At 40.5% G+C, this 19,138-nt stretch overlaps 6 pseudogenes; all 6 read right to left on the reverse strand.

The window, feature by feature from the left end:
* Window positions 1-2,145: 2,145 nt before the first annotated feature.
* On the reverse strand, window positions 2,146-2,264 carry LOC128650881 (uncharacterized; annotated as a pseudogene).
* Window positions 2,265-2,615: 351 nt separating this feature from the next.
* Window positions 2,616-2,734, reverse strand: LOC128650811 (uncharacterized; annotated as a pseudogene).
* A 6,114-nt stretch (window positions 2,735-8,848) lies between these two features.
* LOC128650972 (uncharacterized) lies at window positions 8,849-8,966 on the reverse strand (annotated as a pseudogene).
* A 361-nt stretch (window positions 8,967-9,327) lies between these two features.
* On the reverse strand, window positions 9,328-9,439 carry LOC128651136 (uncharacterized; annotated as a pseudogene).
* A 370-nt stretch (window positions 9,440-9,809) lies between these two features.
* LOC128650947 (uncharacterized) lies at window positions 9,810-9,928 on the reverse strand (annotated as a pseudogene).
* A 360-nt stretch (window positions 9,929-10,288) lies between these two features.
* LOC128651034 (uncharacterized) lies at window positions 10,289-10,407 on the reverse strand (annotated as a pseudogene).
* Between the last annotated feature and the right edge of the window lie 8,731 nt (window positions 10,408-19,138).

Consider the following 19,138-nt stretch of genomic DNA (forward strand, 5'->3'; position numbering starts at 1 on the left):
CTCAAAGCTCAGGGATTGTAAGAAAGAATGAATCGCAATATCAAGGAAAAACTTTTAAAGGCAACAGCAGGTACATGGGTTAAATGGCAAAACTATTTACCTGCGATTTTAGCAGAAATAAGAATGACCCCAAATAGGACAACCAGGTTGTCTCCATTTGAGGTCCTAATGGGCAGACCATTCCCGACTCCATGGGTAAAAGGCCCACTTATTAAAAATGGTAATTTAGATTGTATTAAGGAACAATATGTAAAACAATTGATTGATAAATTGAATTGCATCTATGGTGATGTGTCTTCCCGTTTACCTCTTCCCTCACAGGAACCAACCCATCCTTTCAAGCCTGGAGATCTGGTCTGCATTCGCCAGCTAAATAAAGCAAAGAAAGGAGGTTTCCCGTTCAGCAAGCCAGTCACCGTGATCGCTGTAACCAGGACTGCCGTACTGACTGACGACAAGGACATCTGGATACACACTTCACTAGTAAAACTCTGTCCAAAGAGAGGAGAAGCAGGTGACAAGCTATCGGTCATCCCTCACAAAGGAGAAGTGGTTGATAAGGTATCGATTACTCCTCACAAAGACCAGGATGATGATCTCAATCATGGATCCAAGACATTCCTGCAAGATCTTCCATTTCCTAATGGGGATATTGTTCTTTGTGTATATCCCAATAGTATTAATAACGGCATGTTATTACTCGCCTGAAGATGCTGAACACTTTACACCTATTTGTTTATTATTATTAACATTGTTCTACTGTTACATGTCCTGTATTTTATGAAAGAAAATATCAGGTATGATACAAGATGCAGAAAAAGTTCAACTGCAAAATTTAATTAGAGGTAGACCCAGATAGTTTATATTGTAATTTCTGATACTTTATTGGTCGCACTCAGACACTCTGTAATTGCATTGCACTCAGATGTACAGTATGCTGTAATTTATAGTTCAGATGCAGGTGATACTCCAAACAATGTAACAGTATAAGTGCAAATCTGCTCGTATATAATCCACTGTTAAATAGAGAACATTGAACTCCTGACTTAAGGTATAAATAGTATGGGGGGGTTTCAAACCCGCTTTGCCTCGGCAGCTTACCATTTGGGAAGTTTGATGGCAACAGGGGCTTAGGCTGGGCAAATCATTATCCTTACACTACACGCTTATGGAAGGTGCTGCCCCAGCTGATAAAGCCCAACATATTCAAAAATGGGAACGGAGGTTAGACTTCATGGTACCCCTCACAGAGTGGCAACGCACGCTCTTATTAACGAAGAAAACCCTCCATTGCATTACCATCCTTGAAACCTACATAAAGGTACTCACGCATTGGTTCTATGTCCCAGCTCGACTCGCAGAAATTTTTCCTGGGGCCTCCCCCACCTGTTGGAGAGACTGCTCTGGGGCAGCTCCACATTTGGTGGAGCTGCCCTAGACTCAAGCCCATCTGGAATAAATGCTTTTCTACATTAACCAGCTTAGGTATCAACCTCCCTAGAACACCCAAGATGGCCTTATTCCACTTAGGCACATGTAAACTACCCAAACACTATGGCTCCCTAAGTGTCTATCTCCTGTCTGCAGTTAAACTTAACATAGCGAGAACTTGGAAAAGATCCCTCCCCCCGGCCTGGTCGGATATTGTATCTACTATGGCTTACATATACTCCATGGAGAAAAACATTTACTATGCCTCTGGTACGTCCGATTTCTTTGAATTAATCTGGTCTGACTGTAAAAGTAGGTTTGACACTCTCTGGCTCCCTAGTTTTGATACCTAGGTGAAAGTATACCCCTAAACACTTTGGCAGAACCCCTGGCCTTATCCTTGTATACCTGAACTGGCTCCTCCCATGACCCTCCCCCCTCCCCCTAAAGGCCTCCTAGCCTACCCCTTTATCTTTTTCTTTTTCCCTTTTCCTCTCCTTTCTTCATCCCTCTCCCAATGTTACCTTACTTCTCATTGGGATACCAATATCCCTCTTGAATAGGTATTAATGTCATGATTGTATTGCTTACTCTTTTTGTCTTGGTGTATTTACATTTGATGTACGATTGTCTCGTACAGTTGTTGTATCTCTTTCTCTCTTGTTACAAAAAATCATTAAAAAATACAATTTAAAAAAAAAAATGAAAAAAAAAAGCCTACCGCAACTGGTGTTCCCAGGCGGTCTCCCATCCAGGTACTGACCAGGCCTGGCCCTGCTTAACTTCCGAGATCAGACAGGATTGGGTGCATTCAAGGAAGTGTGGCAGTAGACACTTAGCGCTTCTTCCCAACGCTTTTTGTTCTTGCTCATGCTGTCATTCACAGTCTGTGAAAAATTGAAGAGTTAAAACGGGGTTAAAATTTAGATGGCAAATATATAAATAAATAAATAAATAAATAAATAGTGCCAGTACAGGCCCAGAATCACTTGCTGACCCATGACAAAAAGTATACACAGATAGTTTCCTGCCCCTCTTTCTGCCTGCCTGTCTTTAAAAAAGATAATTATCTTTAATACAATGGACATCTAATTTTTAGTATTGCAAGCTACAGTTGTTTCAATGAATTTTGCTACTATCAGTAAATATGAGGCATGCTTCACTGCTTTAAAAATGAAAACAAAAGCCTACCTCACTTGGTGTTCCCAGGCGGCCTCCCATCCAGGTACTGACCAGGCCTGGCCCTGCTTAACTTCCGAGATCAGACGGGATCGGGTGCATTCAAGGAAGTGTGGCAGTAGACACTTAGCGCTTCTTCCCAACGCTTTTTGTTCTTGCTCATGCTGTCATTCACAGTCTGTAAAAAATTGAAGAGTTAAAACGGGGTTAAAATTTAGATGGCAAATATATAAATACATAAATAAATAGTGCCAGTACAGGCCCAGAATCACTTGCTGACCCATGACAAAATGTATACATAGATAAAGAGTTTCCTGCCCCTCTTTTTGCTTGCCTGCCTGTATGTCTGTCTTTACAAAAGATAATTATCTTTAATACAATGGACATCTAATTTTTAGTAGTTGCAAGCTACAGTTGTTTCAATGAATATTGCTATGATCAGTAAATTTGACACATGCTTCACTGCTTTAAATATGAAAAAAAAACAGAATTTATGCTTACCTGATAAATTACTTTCTCCAACGGTGTGTCCGGTCCACGGCGTCATCCTTACTTGTGGGATATTCTCTTCCCCAACAGGAAATGGCAAAGCTGGTCACATGATCCCTCCTAGGCTCCGCCCACCCCAGTCATTCGACCGACGGACAGGAGGAAATATATATAGGAGAAACCATATTATACCGTGGTGACTGTAGTTAGAGAAAATAATTCATCAGACCTGATTAAAAAAACAGGGCGGGCCGTGGACCGGACACACCGTTGGAGAAAGTAATTTATCAGGTAAGCATAAATTCTGTTTTCTCCAACATTGGTGTGTCCGGTCCACGGCGTCATCCTTACTTGTGGGAACCAATACCAAAGCTTTAGGACACGGATGAAGGGAGGGAGAAAATCAGGTCACCTAAATGGAATGCACCACGGCTTGCAAAACCTTTCTCCCAAAAATAGCCTCCGAAGAAGCAAAAGTATCAAATTTGTCAAATTTGGCAAAAGTGTGCAGTGAAGACCAAGTCGCTGCCTTACATATCTGGTCAACAGAAGCCTCGTTCTTGAAGGCCCATGTGGAAGCCACAGCCCTAGTGGAGTGAGCTGTGATTCTTTCAGGAGGCTGCCGTCCGGCAGTCTCATAAGCCAATCGGATAATGCTTTTAAGCCAAAAGGAAAGAGAGGTAGAAGTCGCTTTTTGACCTCTCCTTTTACCAGAATAAACAACAAACAAGGAAGATGTTTGTCTGAAATCTTTAGTAGCCTCTAAATAGAATTTTAGAGCACGGACTACGTCCAAATTGTGTAACAAACGTTCCTTCTTTGAAACTGGATTCGGACACAAAGAAGGTACAACTATCTCCTGGTTAATATTTTTGTTGGAAACAACTTTCGGAAGAAAACCAGGCTTAGTACGCAAAACCACCTTATCTGCATGGAACACCAGATAGGGCGGAGAACACTGCAGAGCAGATAACTCTGAAACTCTTCTAGCAGAAGAAATTGCAACCAAAAACAAAACTTTCCAAGATAATAACTTAATATCTACAGAATGTAAGGGTTCAAACGGAACCCCTTGAAGAACTGAAAGAACTAGATTTAGACTCCAGGGAGGAGTCAAAGGTCTGTAAACAGGCTTGATCCTAACCAGAGCCTGAACAAATGCTTGAACATCTGGCACAGCTGCCAGTCTTTTGTGAAGTAAAACAGATAAAGCAGAGATCTGTCCCTTCAGAGAACTTGCAGATAATCCTTTCTCCAAACCTTCTTGTAGAAAGGATAGAATCTTAGGAATTTTTATCTTGTTCCATGGGAATCCTTTAGATTCACACCAACAGATATATTTTTTCCATATTTTATGGTAAATTTTTCTAGTTACAGGCTTTCTAGCCTGAATCAGAGTATCTATTACAGAATCTGAAAACCCACGCTTTGATAAAATCAAGCGTTCAATCTCCAAGCCGTCAGTTGGAGGGAAACCAGATTCGGATGTTCGAATGGACCCTGAACAAGAAGGTCCTGTCTCAAAGGTAGCTTCCATGGTGGAGCCGATGACATATTCACCAGGTCTGCATACCAAGTCCTGCGTGGCCACGCAGGAGCTATCAAGATCACTGAGGCCCTCTCCTGATTGATCCTGGCTACCAGCCTGGGGATGAGAGGAAACGGTGGGAATACATAAGCTAGGTTGAAGGTCCAAGGTGCTACTAGTGCATCTACTAGGGTCGCCTTGGGATCCCTGGATCTGGACCCGTAGCAAGGAACCTTGAAGTTCTGACGAGACGCCATCAGATCCATGTCTGGAATGCCCCATAATTGAGTTATTTGGGCAAAGATTTCCGGATGGAGTTCCCACTCCCCCGGATGGAATGTCTGACGACTCAGAAAATCCGCTTCCCAATTTTCCACTCCTGGGATGTGGATCGCAGACAAGTGGCAGGAGTGATCCTCCGCCCATTGAATTATCTTGGTCACTTCTTTCATCGCCAGGGAAGTCCTTGTTCCCCCCTGATGATTGATATATGCAACGGTCGTCATGTTGTCTGACTGAAACCTTATGAATTTGGCCTTTGCTAGTTGAGGCCAAGCTCTGAGAGCACTGAATATTGCTCTCAGTTCCAGAATGTTTATCGGGAGAAGAGACTCTTCCCGAGACCATAGACCCTGAGCTTTCAGGGATTCCCAGACCGCGCCCCAGCCCACTAGGCTGGCGTCGGTCGTGACAATGACCCACTCTGGTCTGCGGAAGCTCATTCCCTGTGACAGATTGTCCAGGGTCAGCCACCAACGGAGTGAATCTCTGGTCTTTTGATCTACTTGAATCGTCGGAGACAAGTCTGTATAATCCCCATTCCACTGTCTGAGCATGCACAGTTGTAATGGTCTTAGATGAATTCGTGCAAAAGGAACTATGTCCATTGTTGCAACCATCAATCCTATTACTTCCATGCACTGCGCTATGGAAGGACGAGGAACAGAATGAAGTACTTGACAAGAGCTTAGAAGTTTTGATTTTCTGACCTCTGTCAGAAAAATCCTCATTTCTAAGGAATCTATTATTGTTCCCAAGAAGGGAACTCTTGTTGATGGGGACAGAGAACTTTTTTCTTTGTTCACCTTCCATCCGTGAGATCTGAGAAAGGCTAGGACGTATGAGCCTTTGCTTTTGACATGGACGACGCTTGAATCAGGATGTCGTCCAAGGAAGGTACTACTGCAATGCCCCTTGGTCTTAGAACCGCTAGAAGGGACCCTAGTACCTTTGTGAAAATCCTTGGAGCAGTGGCTAATCCAAATGGAAGTGCCACAAACTGGTAATGCTTGTCCAGAAAAGCGAACCTTAGGAACTGATGATGTTCCTTGTGGATAGGAATATGTAGGTACGCATCCTTTAAATCCACGGTAGTCATAAATTGATTTTCCTGGATAGTAGGTAGGATCGTTCGAATAGTTTCCATTTTGAACGATGGTATCCTGAGAAATTTGTTTAGGATCTTTAGATCCAAAATTGGTCTGAATGTTCCCTCTTTTTTGGGAACTATGAACAGATTGGAATAAAATCCCATTCCTTGTTCTCTTATTGGAACTGGATGTATCACTCCCATCTTTAACAGGTCTTCTACACAATGTAAGAATGCCTGTCTCTTTATTTGGTTTGAAGATAATTGAGACATGTGGAACCTTCCCCTTGGGGGTAGTTCCTTGAATTCCAGGAGATAACCTTGAGAAACTATTTCTAGTGCCCAAGGATCCTGAACATCTCTTGCCCAAGCCTGAGCAAAGAGAGAAAGTCTGCCCCCCACTAGATCCGGTCCCGGATCGGGCGCTATCCCTTCATGCTGTTTTGGTAGCAGTGGTAGGCTTCTTGGCCTGCTTACCCTTGTTCCAGCCTTGCATTGGTTTCCAGGCTGGTTTGGGTTGTGAAGTATTACCCTCTTGCTTAGAGGATACAGAATTAGAGACTGGTCCGTTTCTGCGAAAGGGACGAAAATTAGGCTTATTATTAGCCTTAAAAGACCTATCCTGTGGGAGGGCGTGGCCCTTTCCCCCAGTGATGTCTGAAATAATCTCTTTCAAATCAGGTCCAAATAATGTTTTACCTTTGAAAGGAATGTTAAGCAATTTTGTCTTGGAAGACACATCCGCTGACCAAGACTTTAGCCAAAGCACTCTGCGCGCCACGACAGCAAACCCTGAATTTTTCGCCGCTAATCTAGCTAATTGCAAAGCGGCATCTAAAACAAAAGAGTTAGCCAATTTAAGTGCTTGAACTCTGTCCATAACCTCCTCATACGAAGATTCTTTACTGAGCGATTTTTCTAGTTCCTCGAACCAGAAACACGCTGCCGTAGTGACAGGAACAATGCATGAAATTGGTTGTAGAAGGTAACCTTGCTGTACAAAAATCTTTTTAAGCAAACCCTCTAATTTATTATCCATAGGATCTTTGAAAGCACAACTATCTTCGATAGGAATAGTAGTGCGTTTGTTTAGAGTAGAAACCGCCCCCTCGACCTTGGGGACTGTCTGCCATAAGTCCTTTCTGGGGTCGACTATAGGAAATAATTTCTTAAATATAGGGGGGGGAACAAAAGGTATGCCGGGCCTTTCCCACTCTTTATTTACTATGTCCGCCACCCGCTTGGGTATAGGAAAAGCGTCGGGGGGCACCGGAACCTCTAGGAACTTGTCCATCTTACATAATTTCTCTGGAATGACCAAATTGTCACAATCATCCAGAGTAGATAACACCTCCTTAAGCAGTGCGCGAAGATGTTCTAATTTAAATTTAAATGTCACAACATCAGGTTCAGCTTGATGAGAAATTTTTCCTGAATCTGAAATTTCTCCATCAGACAAAACCTCCCTCATGGCCCCTTGAGATTGGTGTGAGGGTATGTCAGAACAGTTATCATCAGCGTCCTCTTGCTCTTCAGTGATTAAAACAGAGCAATCGCGCTTTCTCTGATAAGTAGGCATTTTGGATAAAAGATTTGCTATGGAGTTATCCATTACAGCCGTTAATTGTTGCATGGTAATAAGTATTGGCGCACTAGATGTACTAGGGACCTCCTGTGTGGGCATAACTGGTGTAGACACAGTAGGGGATGATGTAGTATCATGTTTACTCCCCTCATTTGAGGAATCATCTTGGGCAATATCATTATCTGTTGCATTACTGTCCTTACTTTGTTTGGACACTATGGCACAATTATCACATAAATTTAAATGGGGAGACACATTGGCTTTCATACATATAGAACATAGCTTATCTGATGGTACAGACATGTTAAACAGGCTTAAACTTGTCAACAAAGCACAAAAAACGTTTTAAAATAAAACCGTTACTGTCACTTTAAATTTCAAACTGAAAACACTTTATTACTGAATATGTGAAAAAGTATGAAGGAATTGTTCAAAATTCACCAAAATTTCACCACAGTGTCTTAAAGCATTAAAAGTATTGCACACCAAATTTCAGAGCTTTAACCCTTACATTAACGGAACCGGAGCCGTTTTTACATTTAACCCCTATACAGTCCCAGAATGAGGCTCTGTCTATAACTAGAAAGGCCCCCATCTGAAAAAGGTGTCCAACACAGTGCCTGCCGTTTTTCTAAACATTCCCCAAGATTATAATACCAATAATTAGTTAGAATCTGCATAATATGCCTAGTAAAGCAATTGTTTTAGCCCAGAAAAATGTCTACCAGTTTTTAAGCCCTTTTTGAAGCCCTTTATTCTTTTATGTTTAACTAAGAAAATGGCTTACCGGTCCCCATGAGGGGAAATGACAGCCTTCCAGCATTACATGGTCTTGTTAGAAATATGGCTAGTCATACCTTAAGCAGAAAAGACTGCTAACTGTTTCCCCCAACTGAAGTTACTTCATCTCAACAGTCCTGTGTGAAAACAGCAATCGATTTTAGTTACTGTGCTAAAATCATCTTCCTCTTACAAACAGAAATCTTCATCCTTTTCTGTTTCAGAGTAAATAGTACATACCAGCACTATTTTAAAATAACAAACACTTGATAGAAGAATAAAACTACATTTAAACACCAAAAAACTCTTAACCATCTCCGTGGAGATGTTGCCTGTGCAACGGCAAAGAGAATGACTGGGGTGGGCGGAGCCTAGGAGGGATCATGTGACCAGCTTTGCTGGGACTCTTTGCCATTTCCTGTTGGGGAAGAGAATATCCCACAAGTAAGGATGACCCCCTGGACCGGACACACCAATGTTGGAGAAAAGCATACCGTACCTGGTGTTCCCCGGCGGTCACCCATCCAGGTACTGACCAGGACTGGCCCTGCTTAACTTCCGAGATCGACAGGATCGGGTGCATTCAAGGCAGTGTGGCAGTAGACACTTAGCGCTTCTTCCCAACGCTTTTTGTTCTTGCTCATGCTGTCATTCACAGTCTGTAAAAAATTGAAGAGTTAAAACGGGGTTAAAATTTAGATGGCAAATATATAAATAAATTAATAAATAAATAGTGCCAGTACAGGCCCAGAATCACTTGCTGACCTATGACAAAAAGTATACATAGATACAGAGTTTCCTGCCCCTCTTTCTGCCTGCCTGCCTGTCTGTATTTACAAAAGATAATTATCTTTAATACAATGGACATCTAATTTTTTAGTAATTGCAAGCTACATTTGTTTCAATAAATATTTCTAGTATCAGTAAATATGACGCATGCTTCAATGCTTTAAAAAGGAAAAAAAAAACCTACCGCACCTGGTGTCCCCAGGCGGTCTCCTATCCAGGTACTGACCAGGCCTAGCCCTGCTTAACTTCAGACGGGATCGGGTGCATTCAAGGCAGTGTGGCGGTAGACACTTAGCAGAGCTTCTTCCCAATGCTTTCTGTTCTTGCTCATGCTGTCATTCACAGTCTGTAAAAAATTGAAGAGTTAAAACGGGGTTAAAATTTAGATGGCAAATATATAACTAAATTAATAAATAGTGCCAGTACAGGCCCAGAATCACTTGCTGACCCATGTCAAAAAGTATACACAGATAAAGAGTTTCCTGCCCCTCTTTCTGCCTGCCTGCCTGTCTGTCTGTCTGCCTTTACAAAAGATAATTATCTTTAATACAATGGACATCTAATTTTTAGTAATTGCAAGCTACAGTTGTTTCAATGAATATTGCTACTATCAGTAAATATGAGGCATGCTTCACTGCTTTAAAAATTAAAAAAAAAAAAGCCTACCTCACCTGGTGTTCCCAGGCGGCCTCCCATTCAGGTACTGACCAGGCATGGCCCTGCCTAACTTCCGAGATCAGACGGGATCGGGTGCATTCAAGGCAGTGTGGCAGTAGACTCTTAGCGCTTCTTCCCAACGCTTTTTGTTCTTGCTCATGCTGTCATTCACAGTCTGTAAAAAATTGAAGAGTTAAAACAGGGTTAAAATTTAGATGGCAAATATATAAATAAATTTATAAATAAATAGTGCCAGTACAGGCCCAGAACCACTTGCTGACCCATGACAAAAAGTATACATAGATAAAGGGTTTCCTTCTCCTCTTTCTGCCTGACTGCCTGTCTGTCTTTACAAAAGATAATTATCTTTAATACAATGGACATCTAATTTTTAGTAATTGCAAGCTACAGTTGTTTCAATGAATATTGCTACTATCAGTAAATATGAGGCATGCTTCACTGCTTTAAAAATGAAAAGAAAAACCTACCTCACCTGGTGTTCCCAGGTGGCGTCTCATTCAGGTACTGACCAGGACTGGCCCTGCTTAACTTCCGAGATCAGACAGGATCGGGTGCATTCAAGGCAGTGTGGCAGTAGACACTTAGCGCTTCTTCCCAACGCTTTTTGTTCTTGTTCATGCTGTCATTCACAGTCTATAAAAAATTGAAGAGTTAAAACGGGGTTAAAATTTAGATGGCAAATATATATTTATATATATATAAATAAATAGTGCCAGTAAAGGCCCAGAATCACTTGCTGACCCATGACAAAAAGTATACATAGATAAAGAGTTTCCTGCCCCTCTTTCTGCCTGCCTGCCTGCCTGTCTGTCTTTACAAAAGATAATTATCTTTAATACAAAGGACATCTAATTTTTAGTAATTGCAAGCTACAGTTGTTTCAATGAATATTGCTACTATCAGTAAATATGACACATGCTTCCCTGCTTTAAAAATGAAAAAAAAAAGCCTACCGCACCTGGAAAATAACAACAATGAAAAATAAATGCACAATCATACACTAGCAAAATACTCGCATTCAATATTACTATATATTAGGACAAACATACATATACAACACTTCACTAATACGACACCATCACAAATTAACATTTAAACATAATACGATGGGACAATGTTAGAGAAAATGAGCACTATGACATCATCGCATTCTACACATTCCACAAATACAAACTCGAAATGAGCATGCACAAATTCACACACCTAATACACATTGCACAAATACTAATTACTAATAAAGTACACCTGAACACAATTTACAACGCAAACCGGTACATCATTAAACATTTACACAGGGTATATAAGCACCACACTGTGTTGCTGGTGGGTTTTTGGAGATTGGAGCTTTGAGATTTAGTGCATTATTGTGAGTGAGTTAGTGTTAGTGTGAGAGAGTCAGTTAGTGTTATCGTGAGTGAGTTAGTGGTAGTGGGAGTTAGTGAGAGTTAGTGGTAGTGTTAGAGAGTCAGTTAGTGGTAGTGTGAGTTATTGAGAGTTAGTGGTAGTGTGAGTTATTGAGAGTTAGTGGTAGTGTGAGTTATTGAGAGTTAGTGGTAGTGTGAGTTAGAGAGTTAGTGGTAGTGTGAGTTATTGAGAGTTAGTGGTAGTGTGAGAGAGTCAGTTACTGGTAGTGTGAGTTAGTGAGCGACAGTTGGTTTGGGTGAGTGTGCGAGTGCTTTTTCTGTACACTTAACACATTTACACGCAAACACATTCAATACATACATACACTTATCAATAACACTACATACACTCCATACCCCATACCCTCTCATACTACACTCAATACCCCATTCCCTGTAGTCCCATTCCCTTTCATCCCATTTACTCTTATCCCATACCCCATCCCCATCCCATCCCCATCCCCTAGTTAAATTTAGTTTACATATCCTCCTTTTAGTCTTCTTCTTCATTTTGTTTATTTAAATACTCCTTACCCTCTTTTATTTATATCCCTTTCACACTTTCAGCACTTTTTTTTGTCTTTTTAGTTATTTATTTTGAACCCCTTTCATTTGATCACACTCACTTTTTGTGTGCTTATTTGGGGTTTAGTTTAGGGAAGAGATGGAGGGAAGGCAGGGGAGAGGTAGAGGGGGGAGGAGAGGGAGGGGGAGAGGAACAGGACAGGAAGGGGGGCAGGAAGGGGGGCAGGAAGCGGGGGTGGAAGCGGTGGGTGGACCCAGCCACTTTGTTCAAGATGAACAAGTGGCTGGGCCCAGTGGCGGACAGAGTAGGGCTTCACAGTCCGGGAAACAGAGGGCATCGTCACAGGGGAAGGCCAAGGTGACTAGGGAGGTGAGGTTTTCTATGGAGGAGAAGGAGGCCCTCGTAGAAGCCTATATGGCCAGGTATAGGAGGCTGCAGCATCAGCATTCCACCCCCATACCTTATACCAGCTCCTCTTTCTCCTTCAATTCCTTATGGCCACAGCTCTACTCTTGCTCTACCCAAGGCAGAGATATCTGCCTTGTCTTTAACCTTAGAAATTAGTAATTTTTCAAGATCTTTGAAAAGAGTTTGAGTATCTATACAGTCCCGGTAGCGATGGCTACCAGGACTGCAAGATGGATCTTAAAAAAAAAATTAACCCGGGAGTCCCAACATGCCGCAGGAACCAGTGGCGGCCCTGCACTGATAGTTGAGTACTGCCGATGGGAGGAAATGTTGCGTCCCAGCATCTCCGAGGTGGATATAGTCGGTATCGGAGGAATCGATACCGGGAACCTGCCACTCTCATCTGACGGTAAGCTCATTTAAGAATAAATTAACATCCGAATGTATTTCAAGGGACACTATACGCAAACATTTCCTTTCATGATTAAGGTAGAGAATACAATTTTAAACAACATTCCAATTTACTTATATTACCTAATTTGCTTCATTCTTTAGATATACTTTAATGAATTAATAGCCATGCACACGGTGAACCAATCACAGGAGGCAGCTATGTGCAGCTACCAATCAGCAGCTACTAAGCATATCTATATATGCTTTTCAGCAAAGAATATCAAGAGAATGAAGCAAATTAAATAATAGAAGTAAATTAGAAAGTTGATTATAATTGTATGCTCTTTCTAAATCAGGAAAGATAAAACATTGGGTTTCATGTCCCTTTAAGGATAAGATTAATGCTATTACGCTGTTTAACACATTATTACGTAAACGCATTCACTATTACTTTGCGGTTACATTAGTATCTAGGCTATAGGTTAGGTGTGCATTTAAACAGACTGAAAACAAACGCTAAAACATTCAGATTGACCAGAGATATCACAAACACGGTTTTGAAAATGCGGAAATCGTATTGATTGTTAGATTTCAAAGTGGATTAATGAGGCTGCATTTGTAATTGTATCGTAAGCTAAATAATTTAAAGCTTTATTTGGAAATATGCTAATATATACATTTCTTTCTTTTTCAAATATACAGAGTCTGGGGAGGAGGCAGCACAGCAACTACAGGCTCCTCCTTTTCCCCGGGATGAGAGTGGTGGGGATGAATCTCCACCTCGGAGGGAAGAGGCCCCCCTTGACGAAGAGGCCCCCGTTGACGAAGAGGCCCCCCTTTACGAAGAGGCTGCGGAGGCAGAGGAAGAGGCCCCTCAAGCACCAGCAGGCCGCCGTGCACGGGCACCCCGCCGTGCACAACAAGGGGAAATAGCTGAGGTGCGGGTTCTACTAGACTACATTGACCAGATGCGTACCTCCCGGATCCAAAATATAGAAGACAGAAATAGAATTATTGAAGCGAAAAACTAAATCATTGAAGGCCAAACCCAAATCATACACCTCCTTACTCGAATAGAAGAAGGCCATCTTCTCCTGCCGGGCAATCTTCTCCTGCCGGGCCATCTCCTCCTCCTCACCTTGGTTGTCCCAGTACTCTTCCTTCCACTCTTCCCACAACATCTCCAATGAGAACTCGTCGGAGGCGGCAGTTGCCCCTCCCAGAGCCTCAGCCTCGTGGGAAGAGGGGAAGGAAGAGGAAGTATTTTTTTAATGTTTATTTCATTTTTATTTAATGTGTAATGGATAGGTATGTGATGATGTGGTTTTCATACACTTGTGGACCACACTCTGTATATAATCTACTTCTATGGGACCGGGTCCATGAAGGCAGATTGTTTGCAGAGTGTGGGTTATAAGTGTGTGGACACCACATCATCACATACCTATCCTTGTTCATGATATTGATTGGTTTCTGTGATGTGATGTCCAAACTGTTTCCCTAATCTCAAACAAAATTACCATTACAATTATCCATGATGGCATATTACTGTTTGAATGCCAATAACACAGCTTAAAGGGACAGTCAGAACATTATTGATTACAAAGAAAACACTGTATTATGCATTATCAAGTTTGAAACCAAAAAACATGGAGAAATACGTGTGACTTATGTGCTTACCCTTGTATCTATGCCTATGAAAAATTACCACTTATTTGTTGTTCTGACATAACAACATTTTAGACAATCAATGATCAATACATGGTAAATATGCTGTATGAGCTCAAGGTTTTCTATATACAAATGCTCTCAAAATGCCCTCTAGTGGTCAAATTGCATTCTGATTACATGCACTCTTCAAGCTCTAAGAAATGAGCACACGAACCTCATAGGTTTAGCTAGCAAATAAAAATAACCACAGAAAAATGATTAATTGGTGAGAAACCTTTGATATCATTGATATTACAAAATTTGATTTTTTAATAATGCAAAACATTATTTGTTTTCTAGACTGTCCCTTTAAAAAAATTACATATGCTAACATATAATATTTTGTGATTGTTGGTATATCTACATGTACTTGTTCAAACAAGAATTATTGGCAAAAGATTTCTATTGACGTGTTAAATAAAGTCTATTTTCTTAAAGAGACATTATTGTGTTTGTTTGTTTTTAGAAAGACATTTGTTTTAACAATGAATATGGTTTAAAGTCCTTTTAGGAGTGACAAAAATAAATATGCTAACAATAATATATTTGGAGATTAACCAATGTGGAACTCATACTTGATACAAAAATCAACATTTGCATTAAAGGGACAGTATACAATCTTTTTAACAGAACTGCATGTAATAGACACTACTAGAAACAACAAGATTAACATATACTGATATCAAAATCAATATTAAAAAGCTTTAAACACTTTCAAAGAAAATCGGGTTATCTCTATTGAAAATATAGATGGAAACCCCATTACAACCGTAAAACAAGACAATACGCCATCATTAACATATGAAAAGACCCTTTACACAAACAGGAGAAAGCTGGAGATGGTACTCACATGAAACTTTGAGGCTTGACGAGGAGTCTGAAAATTACTTAAATTCTATTTGAACATAAGCAAAAGTAGACATGTATTTGGTAAACAATGGACTATATAACTAGAGACAAAATAAAAATTTTGGGTTTTTAATGTGAGTGTCTAATGAACCTTTAATAAAATATACGACGAAATAACATTTAGAAGAAGTCGGCATCATATATTTAGCATATGATAAAGATAAATGCATATTGTTTACTTTATTCTAATACAATAGCGCATATTTATGAATTCAATATCTTTAAAATTAAACACAACACAGTCATTTTTCATAAAAAGGAACATATTGTTGACAAACATATTAAACAAGATGGACTATAGAGATTTGCACTTGCCTCGAAATATCTTATGCATGAAAACATTTTTCTTTCAGTCCTCTATTGACTTTCCTGGATCATAGTTAAGATGGTACGAATAGTTTCCATCTTAAATGATGGAATTCTAAGGAATTTGTTTAAGATCTTTAGATCCAAAATAGGTCTGAAGGTTCCCTTTCCTTGGGAACCACAAACAGATTTGAGGAAAACTCTGTCCCTGTTCCTCTCTTGGAACTGGATGGGTCACGTACACAATGCAAGAATGTGTTTCTTTATCTGGTGTGCAGATAATTGTGAAAGGCGAAATCTCCCCTTTTTTTAGGGGGAAGCTTTGAAATCCAGAAGATATCTCTGGGATATAATTTCCAATGCCCAGGGATCCTGGGCATCTCTTGCCCACGCCTGGGCGAAGAATGAAAGTCTGCCCCCTATAGGATCCGTTACCGGATAGGGGTCCGTTCCTTCATGCTGTCTTAGAGGCAGCAGCAGGCTCCTTGGCCTGCTTATCTTTGTTCCAGGTCCGGTTGTCTCCAGACCGTCTTGGACTGAGCAAAAGTTCCCTCTTGTTTTGCCTTAGAGGAAGTTGATGCCACACCTGCCTTGAAGTTTCGAAAGGCACGAAAATTAGACCTTTTTGGCCCTTGATTTGGACCTGTCCTGAGGAAGGGCATGACCTTTTCCTCCAGTGATATAAGCAATAATCTCCTTCAAACCAGGCCTGAATAGGGTCTGCCCCTTGAAGGGAAGTTAAGTAGCTTATTTATTAAAGTCACAACAGCTGACCATGATATAAGCCATAGCGCTCTGCGCGCCAGTATAGTAAAAAACAGAATTCTTAGCCGTTAGTTTAGTCAAATGAACAAAGGCATCAGAAACAAAGGAATTGGCTAGCTTAAGTGCTCTAAGCTTGTCAAGTATATTCATCCAATGTAGTCGCCACCTGTAAAGCCTCATCCAGAGACTCAAACCAGAACGCCGCAGCAGCAGTGAAAGGAGCAATGCATGCAAGGGGCTGCAGGATAAAACCTTGTCGAATAAACATTTTTTATCCATTGGATTTAAAAAAGCACAACTGTCCTCGCCAGGGGTAGTGGTACGCTTAGCTAGAGTAGAAACTCTTCTCTCCACCTTAGGAACTGTCTGCCATAAGTCCCGTGTGGTGGCATCTATTAGAAACATTTTTCTAAAAATAGGAGGGGAAGAGAACGGCACACCTGGTCTATCCCATTCCTTATTAATAATTTCTGTAAACCTTTTTTAGGTATTGGAAAAACATCAGTACACACCGGCACTGCATAGCATTTATTCAGTCTACACAATTTCTCTGGCACTGTGATTGTAACACAGTCATTTTAGAGCAGCTAAAACCTCCCTGAGCAACAAGTGGAGGATCTCAAGCATAAATTTTAAATGTAGAAATATCGGAATCAGGTTAAATCATCTTCCCTGAGTCAAAAATATCACCCACAGACTGAAGCTCCCCTCAGCTTCTGCATATTGTGAGGCAGTATCAGACATTGTTCTTAAAGCATCTGTACGCTCTGTATCTACCCCCAGAGCTATCTTGCTTTCTTTTAATTTCAGGTAGTCTGACTAATACCGCTGCCAGAGTATTATTCATAACTTTCGCCATGTCTTGTAAAATATACGCTATGGGCGCCCTTTATGTACTTGGCGCCATTTGAGCGTGAGTCCCCGAAGCGGGAGTCAAAGGGTCTGACACATGGGGAAAGTTAGTCGGCATAACTTCCCCCTCGACAGAATCCTCTGGTGATAATTTTTTAAAAACAAAAAAAAAAATTATCTTTTTTGCTTAACGTGAAATCAGTACATTTGGTACACATTCTAAGATGGGGTTCCACCATGGCTTATAAACATAATGAACAAGGAGTTTCCTCTATGTCAGACATGTTTGTACAGACTAGTAATGAGACTAGTAAGCTTGGAAAACACTTTAAATCAAGTTAACAAGCAAATATAAAAAACGTTACTGTGCCTTTAAGAGAAACAAATTTTGTCAAAATTTAAAACAGTGAAAAACAGTGAAAAAAGGCAGTAAATCAAACGAAATTTTTGCAGTATATGTAATAAGTTAACAGAGCATTGCACCCACTTGCAAATGGATGATTAACCCCTTAATGCAAAAAACAGATAAAAAAAACGACATAGACGTTTTTTAACAGACACAACAAACTGCCACAGCTGTGCTGTGTTATACCTTCCCTATAAACGATTTTGGAAGCCTTTTTAGCCCTTTAGAGATGTCCTATGGTATTTCTTGGGACTGCTGAGGGAAGCTGGATGATTCATTTTGTAATTTTAACTGTGCAAAAAAAACGAAAATAGGCCCCTCCCACTCATATTACAGTGGAAAGCCTCAGGAAACTGTTTCTAAGCAAAATCTAAGCCAGCCATGTGGAAAAAAAACTAGGCCCCAATAAAGTTTTATCACCAAAGCATATATAAAAACGATTAAACATGCCAGCAAACGTTTTATATTGCAAATTTATAAGAGTATATAACTCTGATAGTAAGCCTGATACTAGTCGCTATTAAATCACTGTACATTAACTTACATTAATCCGGTATCAGCAGCATTTTCTAGCAATTCCATCCCTAGAAAAACTTACAACTGCACATACCTTATAGCAGGATAACCTGCACGCCATTCCCCCTCTGAAGTTACCTTACTCTTCAGACATATTTGAGAACAGCAGTGGATCTTAGTTACTTCTGCTAAGATCATAGAAACACGCAGGCAGATTCTTCTTCTAAATGCTGCCTGAGGTAAAATAGTACACTCCGGTACCATTTAAAAACAATAAACTTTTGATTGAAGAAAAAACTAACAATCTTACACCACTTTCCTCTTATTCTCTTAGAGCTTGCAAGAGAATAACTGGGTATGGCAGTTAGGGGAGGAGCTATATAGCAGCTCTGCTGTGCTTGGACTCTTGCAACTTCCTGTTGGGAAGGAGAATATCCCATAAGTAATGGATGATCCGTGGACTGGATACACTTAACAAGAGAAATAACAATCTATATATACATATATAAAAAAATTACTATGCTAATCATAATCATGCAATGATAAAGCTTTAAGAAAAATATATAAAAACAAATAATAAAATTAAATTGGAGATCTTAAAGTCATTTACAATTGTATTACATATATGATTCAGGAAACACCATTATTTTTGGTAAGGTCCCTTTAAGGATTAACCAGATAAACTAGAGATTTCAATCAATGACATGAATAAAGAGGACAAAGAATCGTGAAATGACATGTCTTTTATTAGTATGTCAGAAAACATCAACAACGTGTATAAATAATCTTTTAAAGATCCGGAAAATTTGAGCCATATGACAAGGTAAAAGAGTGCATCACAGTCCATGAAGAGAGTTGCCAAGGGCCAGCATAGCCCCATTGGAGCCATATGACAAGGTAAAAGAGTGCATCACAGTCCATGAAGAGAGTTGCCAAGGGCCAGCATAGCCCCATTGGAGCCATATGACAAGGTAAAAGAGTGCATCACAGTCCATGAAGAGAGTTGCCAAGGGCCAGCATAGCCCCATTGGAGCCATATGACAAGGTAAAAGAGTGCATCACAGTCCATGAAGAGAGTTGCCAAGGGCCAGCATAGCCCCATTGAAGCCATATGAC

Source organism: Bombina bombina, chromosome 2, assembly GCF_027579735.1.
Source record: "Bombina bombina isolate aBomBom1 chromosome 2, aBomBom1.pri, whole genome shotgun sequence".
Taxonomy (NCBI): domain Eukaryota; kingdom Metazoa; phylum Chordata; class Amphibia; order Anura; family Bombinatoridae; genus Bombina; species Bombina bombina.